The 27,220-nt window shown below is 45.9% G+C and overlaps 1 long non-coding RNA gene across 5 annotated transcripts in view; it reads right to left on the reverse strand.

Moving 5' to 3' along the window:
• Positions 1-323: 323 nt before the first annotated feature.
• The window catches only part of LOC308623060, a 200,643-nt gene continuing 173,746 nt past the window's right edge, over positions 324-27,220 (reverse strand). For 4 of the 5 annotated variants that reach the window (XR_014016725.1, XR_014016726.1, XR_014016727.1 and 1 more), the window contains one exon: positions 324-5,891. This is a non-coding gene — a long non-coding RNA (uncharacterized lncRNA). Of the gene's footprint in view, positions 5,892-13,753; positions 17,469-27,220 lie in introns of those variants that run through there. The other variant, XR_014016729.1, reaches the window with a different exon arrangement.

Raw genomic sequence — 27,220 nt, forward strand, 5'->3', positions numbered from 1 at the left:
TCGTACAAATGAGTGTGAAGTTCTAGCAGTGAGACGTCGCATAATTAACCTGTTGTTTGTAACACCACTGCTCACCGCTGGCGGCAGGGAGCTGGGCGGGGTGACGGCGGGGAGGATGGATCAGCTGCAGCGGCAGCGCCGGGGGGGCTTTCCTCACCGGCTGGTCTTTGCTTCAGGGCTGGTCCCATTCGTTCCTTTTGCCGCTGGCAGCGCAGCTGGTCTCCCCCAAGAACACTGATTTCAAATGGTGCTAGACAATCACTATTTAAATCTAAACCACCATGTGAAACCAGCTTCCTGAAGAAGCTTTAGCATCTGTTCTTCCTTCAGAGTGCTCTCTTACAATAAATAAGACAACCTAGAAAGGAAAAAGTTGAAGCTCCGCTGTGAGGTATTTACTTTGTGGTCTAAATCGAGCTTTAGCAAATCTCTGTGCACGTGCTGCTCTCACCAAATCTGATGTGGGGCGGGTTGTGTGTGTGTGTGTGTGTGTGTGTGCCTGTGACTCTTTATTCTTGAGCTGCCCAGACAAAGATTCGGTTTTACCATTTAGAGGCAACGGCACAGATCAACTCCTTCACTCCCGGTGGGAGGTCCAGGGAAATCCCTTCCTTGGGGAAAAGATCGGCCAGAGCTGATCCAGGGGTCAGAGTGCCCAGGTGCAGGATAAGTCAAAGTGCTACAACATACATGTAAATGGTACCAAGTAAGCAGGCGCTCTGGTACGAGTTCAAGAAAACGCTTCCCTAAACCTGGTGCTTTCATTTGAAGATAATTTTGTTTGATTCAAAGGATGACTATGATTTGGGAGTCTAAGGAGGACAATGGAATAGCTCAGAGGCAAAGTAATATATTGATGCTAATGAGATCCTAATGTTTTTTTCAGAACGGAATTCCTTAGATTGCACCTATGAGTAAAGGACTTTTGTTGGCTTTACTTAAGGTTCTGCTCCCCTCCACTCACTGCACTCCCAGTTCCCCTTAAATTATTTTTTGCTGCAGTTCTTTTCTCCTTCCCATCATGGTTCTTGATATCATTTTACGAGGAAGCCTACCACCATTCCCTTCGGGGTTCTAGGGATTCAAGAAGATACTTACTGTATCTGGGACACCTAACTAAAGAGATGTGCATTCTTTTTTTAAAATGGTTATGAAAAATTTCACACATACATTAACTTTGAATGACAATAAATGTATTCCTAAATTTCTTCCACCTAAATTCAATAACTGTTCATTTTTGCCACTTTTGCTTTAGTGATGTTATCTACATGTACAACATAGGTATACTTTTTGCTGAATCATTTGAAAGTAAATCAACAACCATCCTGACATTGTTTTCCTAACTTCTTGAGCAGGTCTAAAAAAATAAGGCCATTCTTCTATATCGTTACAATATCTTACTCATACCTAAGAAAATTAACAATTTCTTAGCATCATCTAACATGTAGCCTATATCCAACTTTTCCCACTTTCTCCAAAAAAATTTCTTTTGTGGTTTTGTTGGCTTGTTTTCAACCCCAAATCCCGCTGAGGTTCACTCATTAAGACTCTTTGGTTTCTTTCAACCTAAAACATTTCCCCACCCTTTTTTGGTTTTATCATGATCGCGTCACCTTGTGAGAATGGTTCTAATCTTGGCTGTACCGTTCGCTTATTCTGCTTTCTTTGCTTAAATAAGTTAACAGAAACTTAGCTTTTCTTTGTAACTTTCCTCATACATCAAATGACTGTGGGAAGAACAGCCAATTACAATGTGCCTGTGGTTGAGGATTTCAGGTGGGTTCAGCTGGATGTTAATAAGCCAGGAGGGACAGAGGCTTCAGCTCAGGTCTGATTCCCATTCTTACCCCTGACAGGCTTGGCCACTTACCCCTCAATAGGAGATCCCGATGCAGACTCACCCTTCACAATGGAAAAGCATCACTGCACGTGCCTACCACTACTAGGCTAGTTTTTTCATCTCTTTAAATAAGGAAATAGAACACTATGGGCTGCAGACTGGGCAGCAATCATTGCTGGGTAGCAATCACTAACTTCATCAAAGTAGCTCACTAACTGCAAAGAAATGCACATATTTTGTCAAGTGATAGGCAGTTAAATATTTCAACTGGATAGTAAATTCAAGCATTTAAAATTGAAAAAGTGCCAAGAATCACTGGCACTCTCAAATAACTATTTCACGAATTTTGTGATTAATTTAGGGGTCCCCTGTATCCTTCTGGATATGCTATTGTAATTGATAATAACAATGATTGAAGTATGCAAGACGCAGCCAGATTGTTCTCATTAGTTAAAAAATCAAAATCCAGAACAAAAAGGTCTGCTTACTTTTTTCAAATGACTAGTTACAGCTTTTGCTTACTGCCACTTAGAAGTTTTTTTGTTTTGTTGTTTTTTGTTTGTTTCCCTGAAGAGTGAATTTCTTCCTTTACTTATGACTGATAAGATCATACATATCTTATACATCAAATATGTCACACCCACACACACACATGTATGCGTGTGTGCGCACACACACACACACACACACACATACATACATATACATACAACCATACCATTCTGTTACCTGAGCAGAAACAAAGAGATATGGTAAGTTTTCTGTATTATCCTTTAAGTATGTTTTTCAAAAAATTCAGCAGAAGAACGAAGGTGGATATATTCTTTCCCATGTATGTCTCTTCACACGAGGAGGCATTTTCAGCAGACAAAGAGTAATTACTAGCACAGGGATCAGTCACGTAGTATACTTCTCTGAAGTTTATAAGCCCTTGGGGGGAAACTGAGGTATTCAGTTGGTGACTGTGAAATGACTTAAACAAAATACAGTGAATTAGAGATCTTGAGTTGGACCTCTGTTTGTGTTTAATCGTCCAGCAAGAGGTCGGTTTCCTGCAAAGCGGCCTGCATGGGCAGACTGGCTATCAAATTAACACAGAGAAAAAAATCTCATTGTTCACTAGTAGGGAAGTGAAAAAAAAAAACAGTTGATAAATTAACAGGGGCTCATTCATTCTCTTTCCAGGACGTACATAGGTAAACAGGATGACAGCATGTGGTATCTACTTACTTTTTTTTTTTTTTTTTTTTGCGGTACGCGGGCCTCTCACTGTTGTGGCCTCTCCCGTTGCAGAGCACAGGCTCCAGACGCGCAGGCTCAGTGGCCATGGTTCATGGGCCCAGCCGCTCCGCGGCATGTGGGATCTTCCCGGACTGGGGCATGAACCCGTGTCCCCTGCATCGGCAGGTGGACTCTCAACCACTGCGCCACCAGGGAAGCCCTCTGCTTACTTTGTTGAGTCTTTCAGTGACAGTCAACTGCAAGGAGAGATTTTACTCAGTAAACATCAGCATGTTTCCACTCCTCCCCATCCTCCAACCTGCAACAATCAACCTGATTGTTCTGTATTTTCAGGGCAGGAGACGGCAGGGCTGAACTTCTGTAACTCAGGGTGTCTCTATTTTAACCGTTAACAGTTTTAAGGTACTGCATCGTTTGAAAGGAATGTTACTTTTTAACAGCTTTCTTACACACACAGAACACACACTTAACGCTGTTAAACTCTCCACCTCCACGTTAAATGATCACCTTTCAAGAACAAAATTCCTCCTTGGTGTCTCTCAGCACAGGGGCTACAAGAATGTGTTTCTATTTCAAAATTCCACCTGCGATTCCTTACTTCATGCTGTTCTGGAGCAAGCTGCCATTCTTTGTTTTTTTTCTTCCAGATCTGATAGGAAAGTTAGAGCCTGAAATGTGAATCAGTAAGCCACACCGGTAACTCCTGTGTGGCAAAAGCGGAACAGTGGAAACACGCTGTCTTCCTTGAAGTGAAATGCCAGTCTGTTCTTGCATGAGCAAACTGGATTAAGATAATGTCCCCTGGGGCTTGAGGATATTTCACAAGGAGACAGTATCTGACTATGACGCTTCTTTAAAGAAGGCAGCTTCAGAACGTTACAGACTTCAGGATACAAGAGTCCTAACCCAAATATTCAGGCCAGACTAAAGATGCAACCGTTATCGGTTGGAAGGTGCTGGATCGTACGGTGGGAAGTAGTTCTCTGTTGACTTACATGCCTTTAATGAATACTTTCTTACAGGAAGCAGATACATAAGTAGCGCAGGATCTGGAGCTCTGGCTCCAAGCTGAAGTTCTGGCTGTGCTTTTGACTAGCTATGGGATCTTGGGCAATCATTTAATTTTGCTGAGCCTTAGCATGCCGATCTAGAGAACGGAGATACAAACTCCTATCCTGCAGTGGTTCTTAGAGGCATGTGGAATTCCGTATATGGCAACAACTGTAATTTTTTAAAAAGCACTACACACAAATATTGTTTTATTAGATGGATCAGGATGCTGCAGTGCCGTTGCAGAGTGAAGGGCAACATGAACTGCGAAGCGGATGGAAAGGTACTCTGCTAAATAATAACAGCTTTCATTTTTGGAAGACTTACTCCGTGCCAAACACTGTGCTACGTGCTTTCTATGCATTTTCTCATCATTCACAACCACCTACAAGGCTAGTGGCGTTATTTCCATTTTTCAGGTGAAGGAACAGAGACGTAGCGAGGGTACAGCACTTGCTCTTGGTCACAGAGTTTAGGAATGGCAAGACCAGGATTCAGACCCCACTCTGCTTGATTCCAGGCCCAGGCTCTTACTCACCATTCTCTGCTGCTTGGTGCTTTATAGATGCTGTAACGGCCAACCTCCACATGGCCATGTGGACCTCTGAACATAAACGGGCTCTGAGGTGCAGGGTTTCGTCAATAAGCACATGAGCAAACCACTGAAACCGGCTTTGGTCCCAAACAGCAGAAGCGGCACCTAACAGCCAAGAGGAAGGAGAAAACTTGGAAACCGGTAGGATTTGGCCCCAGACCCTCCGCCACACTCTGACTTGCAGCGTGACCTTAAGCAAGTCACATCGTCTGTAAAGCCTTGCTCTCCTACTAGTCTTAAGCAAGCTCAAGTCTTTTTAAGTCCAGCAGCCCCCTCCCGCATGGGATTGTGGCAGTGCTAAAACACCGTCTCTGAATACAGCCTGCCAGCTCATCCTCCAAAGCTGCCCGTTTCTAGGGGGCAGTTTGGTGGGATGGTCCAACGCAGACTTCTGGGGCTGGAACGTCAAGTTCTGGAACTCGCTCCCTGCACAAACTGGGGGAAGTTACTTAACTCTCTGTCTCCTCATCTGTGAAATCAGGGTAATAACAAGACCTACCACGTTAAGGTTGTTGTGAGAATTAAGACGGAGAAGGAGAAGCAAGTGGAACTAGAAATAGCACATGTACACATTCAATAAATGACGGTTACAGTGATAAAAATAAGAAATCGGTTTTCCTTCAGCCTGTTATAAGCAGAGATGCTGCTAGGAGAGATCTGTCACGGCTCCCAAACGGAAGGGCTCCCGGATCCCGCGCCCACACCCTGAGCTGTACGGGGCACATTCCACAGTCGCTAACCACAGAGGAGTCTGACGAATACTAAACCCTGAAAAGATGCCCTCGGATCTACGAATGGCATCTCCAACTGAATTGACCAAAGTGAGTGGTTTTAATATTTTCTGCCTTCTCCTCTTCCCATTCTGAGACCTGAATATGGGATCCATACCCTTGATTTTAAGCAGAAGTTCATATTATAGACTTTTTCTGATAGTAAATTGGAAGTTGAGTGTTTCAGAGAAAATAAAAACCGAGATCAAACACGGATGACCCCCTAAAAAAACTTACTGGGGGATCCTCCAGGAACAAACAAAATAAAACAAAGCTCCCTTGAGACTGATTTTTGAGCACAAGCCTCTACTTACATAGGGTGTCAAAGAAATCGTAGACAGATATTTTCCAGGCACAGAAATCCCCAGGGGGCATTTGTTCAGAAGATCAGCACCTGGAATTTAAAAGACAGTATATGAGCCCTTAGGAAATATCCCAGAGTTGACAGAGGAACAAAGTCAGTTTTCTCTTGTTACTCCACCAGTGTGATAAAGAGATGAATTTTTTAGAAGAAGGAAAAAGGAGCACCTTCTCTTTCCTGCTTAAGACACACAGGCTGGGAGAGTTCCTGCCCAGCGAGCGGCACACACCTCCTCAAGCTGGAGTTCTCTCTGTGTGAAGCTGGTGTGGCTGCGTGCATTTCACATCCCCTCAAGGTGTGGTCAGCTAGACGTCTTATGAAATAAAGCACTGTATGGACCCTATACCTCCAGTCACGGAGAAAGGCATGAAAGCAGCCTGCACAGGAGGCTTCTATTTCCAAAACTGGTTTTGCAACCTCCTGCTGCAGCAGCACAGACTCCAGAGAGCCAGCAGAGGGCAGCATGAGTCTGTAAATTTGCCCTTTTCCTGCTTGGGAATCAGGCGGAGGACAATCTAGAAAAGGATCCGGGTGACACTCGCTCCTATGTGGTCTAACTTTAAAGGTGGAAAGCACCTTTCACCACATCACAGGAGCGGAAGCCCAGGTCGTCGAGGTCTTCGTTCCTGAAAACTGGTTGTTCGAGGGAACGCTTGGGTCTTCTGCACACGGGGCCTGCCCAGCTCCTGGGAGGGCTTCGGAGCAGCTCCAAGGAAGGTTTCTTAGGGAGGCCTGGCTCTCAAACGCTCACGTTTCTTTCAGCGAGAGGCTGAGTGACTCAGCAGTGCCATGCAGGAAAGTCTGTCAAGTGACTGCCTATTGAAAGGTCTAAGTTAATGATTACAACCCCTCAGAGGAGGAACTTAAACACAGCCAAGTCCAGAGAGCAGGCTTGCTCATCAGCAGACGCGTCAGACCCGGTTCACAGGTGTGACCTTTCAGCCGAGCGCTACTGAGCGGGACTGTGCTCAGGTGCTTCAAGATGCCGTCAAAACAGGGACATACTATGTTAGGAAGATTCTTCGGAGTTGGGACTGAAATTCAAGAGGATCTTGACCAGTAAGAGAAACGGTTGAGAAGAGCAACAGGTATATTCAGTACTGTCTTACAACAATCTAAAAAAATCAAGCAAGTGGAGAAGTACACATGGGAAGGCAGATCTATCAGGGTAAACACACACAATTCAAGCCAACATGGAGTCACACACAATTCTGGAATATTTAAACAACGTTATAAAATGATAGAGTGTTTCCCAAATTGTCTGATCATAAAAATGAGGATAGGACCCAAGTCAGAGAGGAGCTCTTTCCCTTTTTGACAGGGGCTGAGACATGCATCAGACCGTGGGGGATGCCAGTCTGCTGTTTTCTGGGAGCGTTTCAGTCTTTGGAAAAGTATTTGGAATAGTTCATTTAAGCCGCTGGGAAGTCCTCCTTCGATTAACCTTTTCTTGTAAGAGCATATGATAAAGCCTAATTCTGCACCATGCTTCTTCCATCCTGGCTGTCACCTCTCTGAGGAACTTGGGACCTGTGCCTGCAGCCTCTTAAGGCTTAGATGCACGGACATCATCTGCAGTTGGGGAGACCAGAGCACAAAAAAAGGTTTGGTCAAGAAAACTGCATGAGTTGGTGCTAAGGTTTCTTAACTATGAGGATATAAGCTTGACAGAGGCATTTTCTGCTTCCCGTAACTTCTCTGCCCTTCCCCCTTCCCATGAGCACTGGAAGTCTGCGCCTCCTACAGTTGCTCTCATCTAAGTATGGTGCTGAGGCTTGTACTGAGCCCATCACCAAAGGGGAGAGCGAGAGCCAGTGAGCACGCTTCACTAACGGGATTCCTGCTGCTTTCTTGGGGGGTGGTCAGGGGTCAACCTACACTCTCCACTGACAGCCCCCTGTCACAGAGCCCCCAAAGGTGGTCTTCTTAAGTGCTCAGCGGTCACCCTTTTGAACTTTTAAGGTGTTAGAAGCTGACCTCTGTCAATCCCTGCTTAGAATCAACCTACCAATGAGTATCTTTTCCTTACCTCTGACTTTCCTCATAAGCATTAGCTTATCTGAGTTAGTACTTACGTGCTGCCTTTTTACCCTCAAGTACTATTAAGCAACCTCCCATTTAATGGCCCATTTAACTGGGAACAGAGAGACGGGCAGTATAAGCTTTGAGATCAGAAAGATCAGGATTCAGATTTTCCCTCTGTCACTTGTTACACAGCTTGGACACGCTGTTTAACCCTTTTGAGCTTTCGTTTCTTTATTTATAAAGTGAAAATAATAATGTTAATTCTCAGAGTTGTGAAAACATAACTAACTCAAATAAGACGCACGGTAGGTACACAGACCTTCAATAAATGTCGACTAACCCCATCACCCCCAAGTTTCCCTGTGAGGGGATGGCTCATCTAACATTCTGGATAACAGTTCCTAAGGCATTATAATCAACATGTGTAAAGTTGGTGTGAAAGACTGAAATAATATTGGCCATCAGTACACAAAACCTGTGGGGCTGGGGGCTTCTCTGGCGGGAAAGGGTAGCACATAAGCCAAGGGATGTTGCAGCAAGGAGTCGAGAGTCCAAGACAAGACAGATACAATCTGAAACTGGGATGAGGATGTTCTGACCACGTCCCGCCATCTATTCACGCATCACGGATTCACTGAGATTACAACGTAGCAGGAGCTGAATGAGGCTCAGAGGACACAAGAGCAAGCAAGGCAGGTGAGTCCAACAGATGATGATAGGATGGTACAAGGGCTCCACAGGAAAACAGCTTGTATGGGGGCCAATTTAGGGCCACGTCCAAAGGAGGGGCTGGGACAGTCATGTCTTTCATTGAGGGATTAACAACAGCAGTGCTACAGAGCCACAAGTCACTTCTCAGTACTACTGATAAAGACAGATGCTTCAACATCAATCAGCAGGCACTCACTGATTGCCTCCTAAGAGCCCGGCACTGGGCTAGACACTAGAAAACCAGGTAAGGAGATGATGTGGATGCACTTGCACATGACCTTACAATCTAACTGTGGAATGACGTCTAACACACAGAACAGGTAAGTTGCTACAGGTAAGTCCCGCACCACCCACCCCCCGCACTGAGGCCTTGGGTGGGAAGCTTCCTTTGACTGGGTTTTCCTCCTCAGATGAGTAACTCTATCCATCTCTTGGTTCAGGGTGTTGTCCTTACACAAAGACAGGCGACATCGTCCTCCTAGGGGATCAGGGAAGCCACTGGCAGAGAGCTAGGGACCTGGCATGTCCTTCTCTGCAGCTCTTGTGGACACGGAAGTGGGGGGGGGGTTGGAGGACATGGTGGCGCGTGGGCCCAGCAGGGGTCATGGTTCACGCCGGGGCTCACGGGGAACCGAGTCCTTTCCTGTGGGCTTCTCGAGGCCCGGCCTGCAGTCCTTGGCCCAGCAGGAGGGGTGAGTCACTGCTCCCCCAGCGGCGGCTTCTCTGCCCCATCTCCACCGCCTTTCACTCTATTCCCAGGAGACATGTGCAAGCTTCTAGAGCATCTTCTAAACATCACATTCACTCAGTGCTCCGAGGAGCACAGTGTGCTCTCAGAACATTGCTCAATTCTGTCTCCTGTGGGAAGGAGTCGACGTTTGTTTTATTAAGAACTAGCGTGAAATAAGTTAATTCTCATCCAAAAAAAGAAAAAGAGAGAGAGGGGTCTATCAAGTCTCCCATTTCGGCACATAGATAGAAATGCTATTATTCTTATTTCTGGAAGCCCAGGAACTAATAAATTCACCAGGCTGACAAAGGAGGTTGGGCGGAAGCTGTCTACGCAAGTAAGTAACTGATTTGTTTCATTCTGTACAAATGAGGTTCTCCTCTCTGACCTAAGCCGTTTTCTAAGCATCATCCAAGGGCAGCAGCTTCTCCCGCCAGGCCGGGGCAGGAGCTGTGTGGTCAGAGGAGGGCGGCCCGGCTCCCACCGGCCTCTGCTTCCCGCGCCGTGACCTCCAGCCGACCACGGCCCCTGGTTCAGTCTCCTCATCTCTGAAACAAGCAGCTGTCTGTGACAGTTTCCCTTGTGCTCTAAAATGATTCTAAGATGTGACATGAAGTGTGAGGCTGGTCTCCACTCTGGCCTTAACCTAAGGGGCTTCAGTCATAAGCCCATGAGTGGAAAGTGGCCCTGCCAAGAGAGAGACATCCTGAATCACTCAAAACCATGACGAATGTTGGTTGGCTCTGACTTCAGAAGGGCAGGATGAACAAATCCATGCCCAGGCGGGCACCTGCTGACTGGCTGTCTCTGCCTTTTTAACCCCTCAGGGCCTGAGTGCTTCTCAGGAGCCTTCTGACGCTCTGATGCTTCAACGCTGTCAGGCTGGTACGCTTTGCCGGCTTCCTTACAGGCGGGCATGCCGAGTCCGGGACGAATGCTCATTAATCTTTCTGTATGGTCACTGGGATTGGCTTTTTTGCAACTTCTACCCCCAAAGCAGATTAGTTCTCCCTCTCAACACAGGTCAAAAAACAAAGAATAAAGCTGCCCTCTTTTTAAAATCCTCTCTCCAAACTGCACACCCAAATCCAATGAGTCTAGAGATTCTTTCAACTGGAATGGATTCTAGAATCAACTGACCTCTAACTTCCAAATGCATTTCAATTTGGCCTTTATTGATCTGAGATCATAAAGGTTGTAGGAATCAGGATATGGCTCTGGTTGCTAGTAGAAGCTGCATTAGTTCTTCCTGCCTTCGAGAAACTGGGAACACTTTGGACCGTCCATAGTTTTGTGTGGCTCACGGAAAGTAAACAAGATAATAACAGAGAAAACCCAAATTCCTGGTCACAGCTCACAGCATCTTTGGCAACTAAGTAGTGAGTTCCCCGGCCCTGATGAAAACTGCCCCATGGTCAGAGCGTGTGAAAAAACCCAGGGCTCAAGACAATTTGCCCAAGAAAATGACTGGGTTTTTGCCTTCAGGGACACTTCAGCTGTAGAAAATAGCTGGGCACACGATGTGTGAAGTTTAAAAAAAAATGAAGCTTTTTTTTTTTTTTTAAGTTAAAGAATTGCATACTCAAAAAGCAAGAGATGTGATGCTGTTTTCTCCGATTCTGAAAGCTCACAGTGGCCACAGCACAGTTAACCACACAGAGCATTCTCATTCAGGCAACTGTCTGATTAATTGTCACCAGACTCGTTACGGCCTTATAGGAACTGAGTAAGCTGGGAGTATTTCCTAAGAGCTATTCAGTTGTGAAAATGTAGAGAGCCTTCTGTTTTGTCTTTTGTAAAATCTAATCAGGTAAAATGATGACTTGGTGATCAGACTTGCGATTCTTTTGCTACCTGAAAAAGGCTTATTTTGCCAGGCAAGGAGAGAGATTATGGTTAACTTGTTTTTTGAGACTGAGGTCATCTCTATTCATTGGTGTAGTAAACAAGCCAGACTTAAACAAAACAAGACAAAACATCAAAAACAACAACAAAAAAAAAACAACCCTCCTTTCAAGAACAACACACTACATTTTTATCTTCTCTGGGATGAACTAAAAGCACCATAATTTTTAAAAGACAACAGCCATCAGAGTATCTATGAATGATAAAGAAAACTTAAAAAAACCCTAAACCTCATTTGCTCATTTCCAAGAATATTGACAGCTTAAGATATCTCTTCATATCATTTTATTCCTTAAACTCTCTTAATTTACAAGGTCTAACAGAATCTTAAACCATCGTTTTAAAATCCTCTTCATTCCTATCTTAAAGATATCTGTAAATGGATAATTTTGGTATGTTCAAATAAAACAACCACAGCCCATAAGTATAATTGTGAAAAAAAAACTCTTTGTATTTTGCCAAAGATACCAGCTAGAAACTACCATTAGGACAGTTTCCTTTATGGTCTTCAATTGCCTTTATTTCACTTTCCTATCAGCTCGGTGACACTCTGGATGCATAAAGCTTTCTCCGCAGCTCTGGCAGTGCCCTGAGAGCCTTGCAGAGCCGGGCGAAGTGGAGAGCTCCCGGTTTGCCAGGGCACCGTTCCCAGGGCGGTGACTCAGCTCTGGAGGCCACCTGCTGCAGGGGTGCTACCACTCTCCGGGTCATTGCCAGTCACGAGGGTAGAAGGACAGGACAGAGCTGAATGGACCCAAAGAATCAACAGCTCAGAGCCAGGTCAAGGGCAGCGTCCGAAGGAAAACGTTTGTTTATAGAAAGTCCAGCCTTTCCAGGTGAGGCTCTGCGTAGCAGAGGGGCTTCACACCTGGGGGCTAAGCATCTTGGTCACCACCTGCGCCTCTGGCTGCGGTATAAAATGAAGGCAGGGCCACAGGGCAGCTCCCACTTTCAACACCACTTTGATCAAGTCACCATGGTTTTCAAAAGTAACAAAGGACATCTGCCGCAAGACAGCCCATTGCTTCTGAGGTCTTCCCTCCACCTGAGTCCAAACTTCCTCCAGGGCATTCTCTCGACTTCCTTTAGGTAAACCCTCTGCTCCAACTAAAATCGGCTGCCTCCACTGCCCCACTCTGCGGGGCTCCCTCCTCCCTCTGGTCTGTTTTTCTGTTTTGAGAGGCCGGTTGGGTTGCCAGCAGCCACAGACACTGAGCTACTCCACCCGGGATCCTTCTCATTCCTTGCCCGTTTTAGGTGTACAAAACCGCTAAGGTTCAGTTCAATATTCCCTTCTCGCTCTACGGAGCCTCCCTGGACCACTTGGGCATGTCACCCTCTCCTGCACTCACAGCACCTTACGTCTTAACCGTGCAAAGCCAACCAATGTCTGCTCAGTCCTTCCAATGTGTTAAGTCCTTTCAGTCAATGACAAACACTTAAGGGACGTGTGCTCCACGTCAGACAGCATGTCAGGCGCTCCGAGTATGAAGGGAAAGACACTGTTCCTGCGGCAGGAGTTTACATCCCTCGCAGGACAGAAGCACGCGAGCATCGCCGCCTAGCACGTGGAAGGAGCTCTGCCTGCAGACTCAGCAGGCTTTACGGAGGAACTCTAGGCTGAATTTTAAAAAAAAGTAAGGTTTTAACGGAGGGACAAGGTTGGACAAGGAAGGAAGGTGGGCGCTACAGAAATAAGACGGCGAGTTCACTTCGGTATCTCTGCAGCTTTGGGTTGAAGGGTTGGGGGGCACACGGGGCTGGGAGGTGGGCCGGGGCCGGGGCATGAGGGGCTTTGCACTGGCCAAGTACCTACATTGTATGAGGTGGATCAACAGGGTATGAGAGAGGCGGACGGCAGGGCTGGCTGGGCTCAGGAGTGCTGAAGGGCTGAGGCACTTGGACATACATTATCTTGCTCAATCCCCACCACATTCTTGAGCTCTCTGTTTGGCAATTAATCACACACTGCCTTGTGACACGTTCACATCTGCTATCTCATTCCCTAACGTGGCCTGCATGCTCTGTCTTCTCCCCAGCTAGACGGTCAGCTCCTTGCAAGCACAGAACAATGCCTTCTCTCTGCTGGCCCGCAGTGGCCAGCGCAGTGCCCCATACCCACAGACGGTCAGAAACACACGCCATTTTTTTTCCTTCCCTGTTCTTTTTTTTAAAATTGAAGTACAGTTGATTTAACACAGGTCTTAACTGACACTTCAGGATGTGCTCTTGCCGCCTGTCAAATAAGTAATTAAGTCCATCAGCAAATAATTCTTGAGACCTAGACTCTGGACGGTACTTAGGGCACATATCAAAAAGGTGTGCAATAGGGCTTCCCTGGTGGCGCAGTGGTTGAGAGTCCGCCTGCTGATGCAGGGGACACGGGTTCGTGCCCCGGTCCAGGAAGATCCCACATGCTGCGGAGCGGCTGGGCCTGTGAGCCATGGCCGCTGAGCCTGTGCGTCCAGAGCCTGTGCTCCGCAACGGGAGAGGCCACAACAGTGAGAGGCCCACGTACCGCAAAAAAAAAAAAAAAAAAAAAGGTGTGCAATATAGGTGGGTGGGTCCTGCCATGGAGCCTGGACTCTTCCACAGAAGCATTCTGAGTGAGGAGAAGGAGGGCGGGCTGGGAGAAGAGCTTAGCTGGCCAGCTCCGGGAGGTGATGCACTTCTCTTCACCCGCACTGACTGGCTGTGCCTTTACTCTTGGGCCTGGAGCTTAGCTTAGTTCTTTCCCGAGCTCCATCACGCCCAAGAGGAATCAGTCGGTGATCTGGGTCTTCGCCTGCTTTTATCCTGTCTCCCTTTATTCCCTCTATAGTGGTGAGCAACAGTGATATGCCAGACACTGTGACACAGAGAAAAAAAGTCTCCCCTTTCAGGTAGCTTATGTCTTGTGGGAGGGGAAGAAAAGCACTTGGTTATAACGCGGCGTTGCTCACGTTTTCTCCCTCCCCCTCCCCTTATTACATTACATCACATTATCTAATGTAATCCAGAGGGCTCCCTGGAGGAGGTGATACCTGAGACGCCTCCTAAGAATGCACAGGTGTCAGCAGATGAACGGACGAGGAAAAGAGAGGAACACAGGTAAAGACGAGGTCCAGGGCAGAGAAGCGGGCCTCAGGGATCTTCTGAGAGAGGCACTGGAACCAGGAAAAGGAGGAGCTATTAAAGGGCTTTGAGTAAGAGAAAGACAATCAGATTTACATTTTAAAAAGATCAGTTGGGAGGCCAGTGGAACAGCTTACTGGAAAGTGGTGACCTTGGAGTCCAAAGAAGGCAAAGTACGGATTAGAAAGATAACAAAGCAGAATGGTTAAGCCCTGGATATGGAGTGACACGTGTAGAGAGAGAGTGACTGAGAAAAGTCTTTTAAAAAGACCTTTAAAATGACTATTTCAGAGAGCCTCCAGCAACAGGTTACACACGCACTGCTGATGCTGGCCACAAGGGGGCAGCCTCACACAGCCATTCCATGGCCAGACCCTCCAGGGTGAAGGGAGAGAATTTCCAGGTTTTTGTGCAGAAAACTGGGAGCACTTGGTTTTAACCACCAGAAGTGGCTAGCCTTTTCTAGGCCTTTTAGACTAACAATTTTGTGTGATGAAGAATATCTACAATTCTCAGCTTAGTTCCTTGTAAAGTCGATTTAAGACACTGTTATCTATTCAGGGTGGTTCTCTCCTTACACAGAGATCTGACAAAACTTCAAGTTTGTGACTTACAGGCAATCAGCACAACTTCATCTACCCTCGACCTGGCTTTCTCTTCCCGGATTGCTCACCTCTTCAGCTCCCCCCCTTGGATTCATAGATGCCCCTCGCCAATCCCCAAGGGAGTCCTGGACTCTCCTACCCAGGCAGCCTTTAAAGATGTAATTCCTGGTGGAGGCTGGATGGAACCACCCAAACTTAAGAGAACAGGGTTCTCCACCACATAGGGCAAAGCCACCAAGTAAATTCTGGAAAGGAGACACAAGCTTTCTGAACTTGCCCCATAAACATAACTTTTCTCCCACTGAGAACCTCTGTAGAAAGCATGGAGTATCAGGTGATTTGGGGGGTGGAGAGGTGTGAGCAGCATGAAAACTGGTGGTCTTGTCTCTCACTGGGATACCTGAAGGGTAGCCAGCCAAGCCCTCAGAGAAGTGTGTTGGGCGTTTGAAAATGTAGACTGAGAAGGAAAAGATTTCAGTAAGTTTTCACCAAGGAGAACCAGCTAGTAAAGAGCTTGGCCCCATGACCCAGCCTGACAATGATCCTTGAAACTGCAGGAAACTGGCACATGCTGCCAGGACCTTGACAGGCCCAGGGGCACTGTGCCCAGGTCAGCAACACTGTCCACCTGGGGCCCCGTGTCCCCCTGTGCAGTTACCCGTGGGGGCTGCTGGAGCCTGTGCTGTGTGTGGAGTTGAGCCTTTCCTGGGGAGGCAAGGGCTGCTGTGTAAGCAGCCGGGGAGGAAGGCAGGCACAGAGAGGGCACCAAGACCCCAACCCAGGGCCCCTCGGGCTTCCTGGGTCGTCACTTGCTCTGACTGGCTCTCGTGACCACGCAGGTCTATCTGCCTGAAGAGGTAGGAGAAAGTAACAGAGACTCCATCACTGGAACCAGCGTTTGTGATCCTTCCCAAGAAAGGCAAACCACCTTGCAGGCACTCCACACACTTCAACCCATTCAGGCCTCACAGCAGCCTGTGAGGTGTGTACTACTCCCATTTGACAGACTAGGAAACTGAGGCACCAAGACATTAAGTAATGTTAACGTGCCCAGAGTCACACAGCCAGCAAGTGGCAGAAGCGGGTTGCAGACCCAGGTGGCCTGACTTCAGGGCCTGTAGGTTATATCCTGTCTCATCAACAGGGAGAGGGAGAGGCCCGGGAACCTCCCAGAGTCACTGGTGCTCACGGGCTGGCATGGATATTGAGGAGGGGGCGGGGACTGGATGGAAGAGACAGGGATCCGGCCTCCTAATCCCACCCAGAGCTTCCTCCACACAGTACGTGGTGCCTTCTATGCTCTCACTGGCACCACTTGCTCAGAGGGCCAGAGAGATGGACCAGCCCTCAATCAAAACAACGACCAGCCAAGCAGAAGTTTACCAAAGAGGCAAAAACCCTTGCATGAAAATTGACCTACACTTTTCTTACTACAGACAGAAGCCCTCCAGCTTGCAAAAGTGATTCTAGAGACAGCTGGTATATTCCAGACAGGATCCCTTCCTTTTATCACTTTTCGCAAGTTGTACTTGGTTTATAACCTCACTGAAGTTTTCAATTGATTTACCACTGCTAGTGGTTTAAATCGGCTCACCCCAAATTTTAAGAACCTACGTGTAGAGGTCATGTCAGCATCAGAACTTCCACACATGCCTGAATCACCTCAATGTAGGAAAAGAGAAAAAGAGTGAACTATGTCCCCAGGCCCCGATTTCCAGAGAAAACCACACCTCAGAGGGAAGGCACTGGTCCCTGGGTGGGACACAGAGCCCTCTGAGCGGCCCTCTAAGCAATGTCACAGACTCGAGCTGAATTGTGTGGGTTTCAAAGCTGCTTCATCAAATCGGCAGCCCACGAGCCCTCATGAATATTTGAAAGCATAATAGAGAAGTGAAGTGAACCAGAGCAAGTGCGCCTGGCACTGAGCCTCCTGCTGGGAAGTACTGCGGTAGGGGAAGAACCCATGTCTCAGAGCAGCCCTGACAGACTAAAAATATCTTCTGCTTCTCCTCTCATCCGTCTGGTCACTGTCCCAGACGCAAGCTCAGCACAGCCTGGTCCACAGAATCAATTACATCACCGCCTACCTGCACTTCGTAACTGGATAAAGAAGGCGGAATATGCTCCTTTTTTTCTTTCTCACGGACTCGAGTACAAATTTACAGACTAGGATATAATGACATTCTATTCAAAAACAGGCGCCAAGCGTACCTGCTTCAGCCTGGCATCTCAGGAAAACTTTGGAAGTAGAGTCCTTTAAAGGAAATCACTTAACTTTAACTGCAGATTGGCAATAATGACTCACCCCAGAGATCCAGCTAAATGCCGGCACAGGAATTCTTAATGACAGTCAAGCAAATAAGATCTTATGTAAAGGGAAACTTCTGCGTAAAATGCCTCGTGGACAAGCGGCTCTGACCTCCTCCTGCATCCTCAAAGCTCTTCTGCTCTGTTGCGTAACCCGTAACCTTGAGAACAATCAGCCCTTCCTGCCAGCAGCTTCTCCGCGTCCACCTGCCCCTACAGGTAGTAAAAGACAAAAAGGATCAGGACCAGTGTTTACACAACACGTCCCAGCACTCTCTTCCTCTTGGCCTCACCCCACCCCCCGGCTTCGAAGTTCATTTCTTCTAAAATGGGGGCGAGGTGACTAGAAGAGCGAGGGTGCGCGGCGAAAGAGGAGGGACGCGTGGCCAGAGGCCTGCCCCGACCTCGTGGGCAGCGCAGGGGAGCACTCCCTTCCCACACGGAACTCGGGACTCGGGAGGGACTCGCCAAGCAGGAGGCCGCCAGGCTGCTGGCTGGGGACGCCTGGACTGGAGGAGGTTTAACGTCAGAAGAGGGCCTCTCCCACCCCGCCCGCTCGGCGGACCACCAGAACCTCGGGGGCCAAGAGCGCAGGTTCCACTTGGCAGCCCTGACCAGGGTTTTTGTTTAAATCCTGCCGGCCTGGCTGTGTTCCTGCTCACAAGACTGGCACGTGTGACCCACGGTATGGCGGGCAGATCATCGGTTTAAAACCAGTTCCATTTAAAGTCACTGTACAGTCCTGTGGGCATATTCTCACACTCTGGGGCACCTGATATGACTACTGGTTTCACTAAAATCTGCTTTTGCTGTATATCCTTATTTATTCCCCTCAACAAGTGACAGTATCAGGAGATGAAGGTGGCAGGCAGCCTTCTGGGGACAAGAGCTCTAAGAGCCTGGGTGCCCGGGCCGCGGACACTTCCGGGGATCATCGAGCATGTCCCTGAGACTTCTGGGATGGACCCCTTCCAGAGCAGGGAGGGACCAAGCTGAAGGCCTCTGAGGGGCCGCACCTGCTTGCCCCTCCCTCACCTGGGCCACACCTGCCTTCTTCCTGATCCTCAAAGGCCAGACTCATTTCCCACTCCAGAGCCTCTTTTTTTTTTTTTTTTTTTTTGCGGTACGCGGCGGGCCTCTCACTGCTGCGGCCTCTCCCATTGCGGAGCACAAGCTCCGGACGCACAGGCTCAGCGGCCACGGCTCACAGGCCCAGCCACTCTGCGGCATGTGGGACCCTCCCGGACCGGGGCACGAACCCGTGTTCCCTGCAACAGCAGGCAGACTCTCAACCACTGCGCCACCAGGGAAGCCCTCCAGAGCCTCTTAAACGTGCGGTTCTCGGTGCTTGGAACCTTCCCCTCAACTCCTCCGCCCACACATTCCTTCCCATCCTGCAGCTCTAACCTTGGAAGTCACCTCCTCACAGAACCACTTGAAAGGAAGGCCCTCTTTCATCACAGAGCACCTTTCCCCTCGTCTCATGGAGCCTGAGTTTTAATAGACTGCTTTTCTGTGCATTTACTCAGGTTCCATGGTGACAGAGATCACTGTCATCGTCTTCTCAGTGCTAACCAGTGCCTGGCACACAGCAGCTGCTCAAGAAATCTTTGTTGACTGAATGAACAATGACGCCAGCCTGCCTTGACCTCCCTGAGTCACTCTGATCTGTGAATGTCCTGTAGAAGGTACTTCGAACTGCATGGCCATTTCATCCTGACCTTGCCCACCCCCCAGTTAAACCATAATAAAATGCTGGGATGGCTTCTTACTGTGGATAACCAGGTACAAAAGGAGACGTCCATAACTGACACTCCAAACCACCGCTGGAGGAATTTATGAACTTTGTCTAACATTCTATCATGGTGGCAAAATTAATTTCTGTGTGAAATTAAAAATTCCTCCCTTTGACAACATTCCCAGGAGTACCTAGAACAGAGCAGGGCTGAGTATTAAACCCTGAACTTTTAAAGTTTAGGAAACGTTGCCCAAATCTCTCTCTGCCTGACTCTGTATTCCGCGGGTTACTTGCTTACGGAAATGACAACAGGCCCTGCATTCCAGGTGAGTCCGTCATACCTAGCTCTGTGTGTCCAAGATGCTGCCAACTTGCCCTGCCGCCTGGCCCAGCCCGCCCCCGCCGGCAGGCCCGTGGAGAACACCCCAGTCTGATATTAAGATCTATTCAACTGGTCAATTACACAGCCAGCAACCTCTCAACAGCCTCTTACTTGTCAACCGAACCAGCCCGACTCATACCCTCTTGCTCACTTTCTCGGTGCCCAGACACACACACCTCCCACCCTGCTCATTTCGTACTCCCTAATACACCAGGATCTTACTCAGTTTGCTCAAGAGCTTTACCAGAACCCCTGCAGTTCTCCATTTTTCCAAAAGCTCTACTACCCCACTCCCCCAAATAAGAGCAGCAGCCAGCTTGGTCTGCATACAAAAGAGTCACCATCAACACCTAGAAACTTGGAAAGGATCCATCACAGGTCACTGTAAGGCTTTCGCTGGAAACGTGGGTGGGGATGGGGGGTAGAAGGATGCCAAGGAAGACATTAAAAGGGAGAGAAATTAAAACCTGTTGATTCTCCCTCTGGATCTACTCGGTGAGGACAAGAATGACACACTGCCTTGTTACAGAGTCTAATACCTGGACTAAGACCGGCCTTGGAATATTCACATGGTATGTCAGAACGTAAGACCTGGGGTCAGAAACCGAAGCTCAAGTCCTGGCTTTCCCACCTACAAACTGTGTATATGCACCAGGGTAAGCTGATGTTTCCATGTCAGTGCAATGGAGTTAAAGAAATTGACTTCCCAGAGTTGCGGTGAGGATTCAGTCAGGTAATATCATGAATGTACCTTAGGAACTGTCAACACTGGATATTTCATACATTAGTTTCCCTTGTCACCAAGTATGTCATTTCTACCTCTCTTTCATTCGAACATTTGTTGAGTACCTGCCATGTGTCAGGCACTGTCTTGTGTGTCAGGGTGTTTATCCAAAGGTAAACAATACCAATCCTGGCTCTTAAAGGGCCAGTGCAAGTCAGGGAAGACAGACAAGAAACAGGAATTTAGAACTTGGTATGATGTGTGCACAAAGGGGTGCTGTGGAAGCATGTGGGGCACTTGACCTGGTCCTGAGCAGTCAGGGAAGGCTGCCTGGAGGAGGTTTCATCTGAAGGGAACAGTAGTGGTTGGCTAGGAAGAGAGGGAAGGAAAGAGATTCCACGCAGAGGGCAAACATGACCAGCTTCATCTGGCTGGACCAGAGATCATGGAATAGGGGAAAGGATGGGGTAATGCCAAAAGATGAGACCAACGCATGAAGGGCCTTTGTGCCATATCACTGGAAAACCCGCTCTTCCTGACTGAGGCATTATGTAGTCAGTCTACCAAGCAATAATAGTCTCACAAGATGACAGATTTCTGGGTCCTGACGGTGCGCTTAAATGATAGGGCCTGAACTTACTGGAAGGCACAATATTAATGAGTTTCTATTCATTTCCAGTAATAAAAGAAAAGGTGATTCCATCATGGGCCACACCTCATCGGTTTTTGGTAGTTGGGATAGTTGCTTTGTTAATTACCTTTTTTGGACATACTACTCTCTGATTACCAAAAGCGCATTGGCTGGAGCCGTGGGGGCAGGTTGTGGTAATGTGCATCATTAATGACAAGCTGTAACCAGGTGAAGATCCAGAGCAAGGTAAGGCACGATAATGCGCAGCTTTGGGGGCTGCATCCATCCTCCCTAATACATTAAAATCACTACAAAAGATAATTGCCTAATTGAAATTGAGTGGCCCCAAAGGATAAAAATACCTCCAAGATATGAGTCATTTATGGAAACTGAATAGGATACAAATTAAGAGCTTGGGTTTAGGAGCCAGACTTCTGTGATTTGATCCTGGCTCCTCCACTTACTAGCTATGTAATCTTGGGAGAAAAAAACTTCTCTGTGCCTCAGTTTCCTAGCTGTAAAATGGGTATAATAATAGCACCTGCCACACAGGATTGCTTATTAAAACAGACAACCAAGTAAAGTACTCGGCCCAGTGCCAGACATATGGGGCCCAGCTAAAAGTGTTACCTACTGTTGTTAGTATTACTAATCTCTTGCACCTGTGTTGGGTCAGGTCCATTCTCCCCTATTGTTTACATGAATGAAGAATTAGAGGCCTGAACACAGAAATGAGTTATTCCTTGTTAATCCTGCCCCCGGAACAGTGAGGCCACAGGAAATACAACCGAAGTGACCTGGAATCCCTGGTTAGTCATGGTTGGTACAGATTAGGTCACAGCTAACTGACACTGTTATCACCACAGTGGTGATGATATTCATACTTCAGTTTCAAATGAGAGGGCTCTCAATTAAATCAGTACATGAAAGATTCCGTACTGGAAAATATCACCCATCTACCTAAAACATTGTTTCTGTGCCCTCTGTTGTTTTTTTTTAATCCCTGAGAGTAACACCATAGGGTGTTTCGTTAGAGTTTTCTCTTCAAGACATCTATCTTAAAAGTTAAGGACGTACCTCACATATCTTATTTTCCTTACAAACCTGTTATATAATCCCACTGCCTGTGAATGCACCCCAAACCTTATTTTATGTTTAAAAACTTTACGATTTAATTTAAACTCATTTTAAAGCCATTTATATTTTTGACATGTTAACCCCTTTGGAGATACTAGGTTCCAAACAGGTACAACCCAGCTTACAAAGCAGCTTTCGTATGACTCCCAGTGCTAACATAACAGGACCTGGCAAATACATACTCAGTCCATAGCATTTATGGTCTCAGAGTCGTATTTCCTGCAGACCTAGCCCGGAAGCTAGATTTTAAAACTAGCTGTGGATTTAGAAGACGATTCATAAACCCTATGCACGGCACGGTGATGACTGGTGGGGACAGCCGGTTCTTACATCAGTCTGCTTTACATTCTAATAGCGTGGAAAATAACAGGTTAGAGTAGTGCTTTGTAACTACCCTCCCCTTGCTTCTGGCAAATTAATGAAAGCCAAATAAACTCCACACTTTAGTATTTGTGTATCTGCAGAGTGAAAGGCAGCACGGGGCTGGGTGGGGCGTGATGGTGCTCGGGAGATGGGCAGAGGGGTAAGGCTGGAGGCGCTGCGTGTTCAAAGGGAGGGTAACAGGAAATGGCCCGGCGGGTTTGGGAAGCAACAAGCTGAGTCTTGCTGGAGTGTAAAGGCGCGAGGGGACAGTGGCATGGGGAAAACTCGGGTTCTGGAACTACTTCTCTTTTTCCTGAAAATCCCTCACATAGGATATGCCCCTTCTGAATACTGACATTACTAGAATATCAACGTAGACTACGTTAACTTTTTTCAGTATAGCTATCCTTCCATTTCAAAGCACTGGTTGGCTAGACTTCTAGAACACTTTTACATCATCCGCTACGAGCAGAATATTTAGAACAAAGGTGACACTGGACCACAGGATGAGCCTCCCGGAGGTCGAGGAGGGAACATGCTCTGTAAGCAGCTAGTCAGCTAATATGCTTCCTGTGAGTAAGGCTTCCCTCTCTGCGCCGTCTCAGGAATGCCCTCTCATTCCTTCCACAAGGAACTAACGGCTTTACAATTCTAGCCTTAGATCCAGAGTCTGGTGAGCTTCATCGATGGTCTTAACAGCCTGGAAAGTACTATTCAAAGAAACTGGAAAAAACGAAAACAAAAACAAAAAACTGTCTTCCCAGATTTCTGAGAAAGGGGTGAACACTGACCTACATTGAATGCTCTAGATTAAAATCAAAGGTTTAGGATAAAGAAAAAAAATCTTCTATATAATCTAATGAAATCAACTTATTCTGCATATAGGAAACTGAGGCTTGGATGGGGAAGAAAAAGTACAAAAATTAAACCATGGTTAATTTCCAGCAGTGACCACGGGTGAGTCTTTTAACGCAGGTTGTGCCTTCTTCCATCAACTACTTGTTTGCTGCACCGAGAGGCAGACGCGGTAGGTCGGTCTGCTGTTGAGACATGGCTGCAAACCCATCTCTAAGCTGAGATGCTTTCAAGCACCAAAAACTCATGGGAATTTAGGGTGCTCATCATTTAGGCTGGAAAGAGGTGACTAAGCTCCTTGACCTAAGGTTTATTCGTCCTGATCACTCGCTGTGAACCAGGGACATTCAAAGCCAAACGTTAAGCAGGGCAGGTCTGGGACAGGCTGCCCTGGGCAAAGGCAGCCTTCATGCTGAGGGCTCGGGCAGCAGAGCCTGATGGCAGCTACTCGGGAACGTGGCTGACTCCAGCAAAAGCCTTCTCTCAAAGCCCACTGCGGCCCAGCCAGCCCCCTTGCCAGCTGTGGCAAGGCCCACCCACCACAGACTTACACAAGCATCTCGGTGTCTACTGAGGGGCCTTTCTATCCCTTTCTTCAATGTCCCCTTCAGTTCCATCCGAAAAGAACAAAAAGCATCTGTACTGTCGTGGAGGACGGAGCCCTTAACAGAGATGATGTTTGAAAAACAAACCCACCGTGATGTGAAACATCATCATAACGCTGACAAATCAAACCATATCCATGAAGTTAAGAGAAACCAAGCAGTTTCTTTTGGTATCTATTAGGATGTTCACTATTTTACTGTATTAATATAAATTGCTAAAAGTTTCCTGGAAATCAAGCCTACAAGTTAGAGAAAAAACAGAATGAAAGAAAATGTCTTTGAGCCCAGTTTTGAATTCAAATGATTCAGGAGGTTTAAAAGGTATCACATGAATAAATAAATGATAAAGGAAAAAGTGCTAAAACATTAATTGCAGAATCTAGTAGGTGTATATATGGGGGTTCACTGTAACATTCTTTCAACTTTGCTGTGTGCTTGAGATTTTTTATAATAAGATGTTGGAAAAAAAGTATTTTCATATCTCCACTTGGGTGCTAATATCCACCAAAACTCATGGACTCCTACAGCTAGATATAACAGTACAAGGTCTTGAAATATAAAAGAAGCACCAAAGATTAACTGGGTAAATGCAGATGACTCAGCACACAATGTTGATGGATCTACTTTGTGAAAAAAAAAAAAAAAAACCCATTTGGATCTTTTTCTCACACTTCACTTCTAATTTGGTGAATTTTACATAAAAAATGTTTCTCTAAATTTTTAATTAGATGAATATTTTCCAACTTCTGAGTGGGAAGGAATTCCTAAGCCCAAGGTAACAGAAGTCACAAAGGAAAAAAAAAAAAAAACAGAGAAAAATCATTTCATTTTCAGCTAAATTAAAGTGTAAAGGTTCTATATCTCAAAAAATCATAAGCAAAATTAAAAATCAAAGAAGCTGGGAAAAATATTTGCTGCAAATATCACATGCACACGTGTGCACGCACCCACATACACACACACAAGACTAAATAAATTACAGAACAGTTCAAATACATTATAGAATAATTACACCTCAACAGAAAAGTTGGTAATGGACATGAACAGAACATTTACAAAAGGAAACAATGGACTAAAAAACACATAAAGAAGTTAAACTTTACTAATAGCCATTAAAAAATGCCACATGCCTGTCACAGAGTGGGTACTCATCAAATAACTGTTGAATAAATCAACCAAAAATAATGTAATGTTTTTGTCCAAAGATTTAAAAATAGGTAAAACTCAAGAAATTATGGTGAAACGGGCATTTCATCCATTGCTAGAATGTGTGTGACTTGATATAAATTTTCTAGAAAACAAACAGACAAAGGGTATCAGCTCCTTTGCCTTAATAAGTACACTGCAAGGAATCTATCCTAAGGAAATCATTAAAAATATGTCCAAGACGCATGTATTTAAAAGGTTAATTACTGTCACAGCAAAGAAAACCTTCCACAAAACAAAAAGACAACCTACTGAATGGGACAAAACGAAAAGACAACCTACTGAATGGGACAAAACGAAAAGACAACCTACTGAATGGGAGAAAATATTTGAAAATGGTATGACTGATAATGGATTGATATCCAAAATATATAAACAGCTCAACATCAAAAAGACAAACAATCCAGTTTAAAAAATGGGTAGAAGACCTGACTAGACATTTTCCCAAAGAAGACATACAGATGGCCAATAGGCACATGAAAAGATAGTCAACACACTAATTATTAGAGAAATGCAAATCAAAACCACAATAAGGTATAACCTCACCCCTGTCAGAACAGCTACTATCAAAAAATCTACAAATAGCAAATTTTGGTGAGGATGTGGAGAAAAGGGAACCCTTGTACACTGCTGGAAATGTAAATCGTTGCAACCGCTATGGAAAACAGTATGAAGGTGTCACAAAAAAACTAAAAATACTACCACATGATCCAGCAATTCCACTCCTGGGTATATAGCCAAAAAAATAAAAAATAAAAACTAATTGAAGAAGATAACGTGCACCCCAATGTTCATAGCAGCACTATTTACAAAAGCCAAGATATGGAAGCAACCCGTGTCCATCAACAGATGAGTGGATAAAGAAGATGTGGGAGGTGTGTGTGTGTGTGCATGTATGTGTATATACATACACATATATATGTATACACACACACACACACACACACACACACACACTATGGAATATTACTCAGCCATGAAAGAGTGGAATTCTGCCATTTGTAACAACGTGGATGGACCTAGAGGGTATTATGCTGAGTGAGATAAGTCAGACAGAGAAAGACAAATACTGTATGTTAGTGGAATCTAAAACAATAAAATAAACGGATGTAGGGACTTCCCTGGTGGTCCAGTGGGTAGGAATCTGAGCTCCCAATGCAGGGGGCATGGGTTCGATCCCCGCTTGGGGAACTAGATCCTGCATGCATGCCACACCTAAAAGATCCCGCATGCCACACCTAAGACCCGGAGCAGCCAAAATAAATTAATTAATTAAAAACTAATAATAAGTTTAAAAAAAACAAATGAATGTATATAACAAAAAAGAAACAGACTCACAGATTTAGAAAATAAACTACTGGGTACCAGTGGGGAGAGGGATGGGGGGAGGGGTAAAACAGGGGTATGGGATTAAGAGATACAAACTACCTTTTATAAAATTATTTTGTAATAATTTTAAATGAAATATAATCTATTAAAATGTTGAATGACTATGCTCTACACCTGAAACTAATATAATATTGTAAATCAATTAAAAAAAACTTCTCAGGAAAATTCTAGCCAAAATATAATTAAAAGTTTTATACTAAAAACAAAAGGATAATTATTGTAATGTAAAAATAGCTTTTAAAAAAATGCAAGCAAACTGAATACCCCCAAATTAGAGAATAATGCACCATTATTTAAAAACATTTTAAAATGTTTTTAAAGCAGTTTAAAGCATGTGGAGAAGATGTGCATTTAATGTGAGATATAAAAATGCCTATACAGAATGATGCTGATCTTGCAACTGTGTGTGTGTGTGTGTGGGTGTGCACACACATGTGTGCATATTCAGAAAAATATTGGAAGGAAATAAATATACATAAATATTAACAGAGCTTTGGGTGATGGAATCAGAGGTAATTTTTATTTCATCTTCATCTTATTCTATATATATATATATTTTTTTGCGGTACGCGGGCCTCTCACTGTTGCGGCCTCTCCCATTGCGGAGCACAGGCTCCGGACGCGCAGGCTCAGCGGCCATGGCTCACGGGCCCAGCCGCTCCGCGGCATATGGGATCCTCCCAGACCGGGTCACGAACCGGTATCCCCTGCATCGGCAGGCGGACTCTCAACCACTGCGCCACCAGGGAGGCCCTTATTCTATATATTTTTAAAAGTTTCATTACAAGCTAGTCAGAAAAAATTTTAAATACCATATAAACAATTTGGAAGAGTGACCCACTGCTTTAGCAACAGGTCTTCACACAAGTCAAGGCCACCACCGACTTCGAATTGTTGCTGCTAACCTACATTTCAAGGTCCACACCCATAAAAAC

Source organism: Mesoplodon bidens (genome assembly GCF_964165515.1).
Source record: "Mesoplodon bidens genome assembly, chromosome: 9".
NCBI classification, from domain to species: domain Eukaryota; kingdom Metazoa; phylum Chordata; class Mammalia; order Artiodactyla; family Ziphiidae; genus Mesoplodon; species Mesoplodon bidens.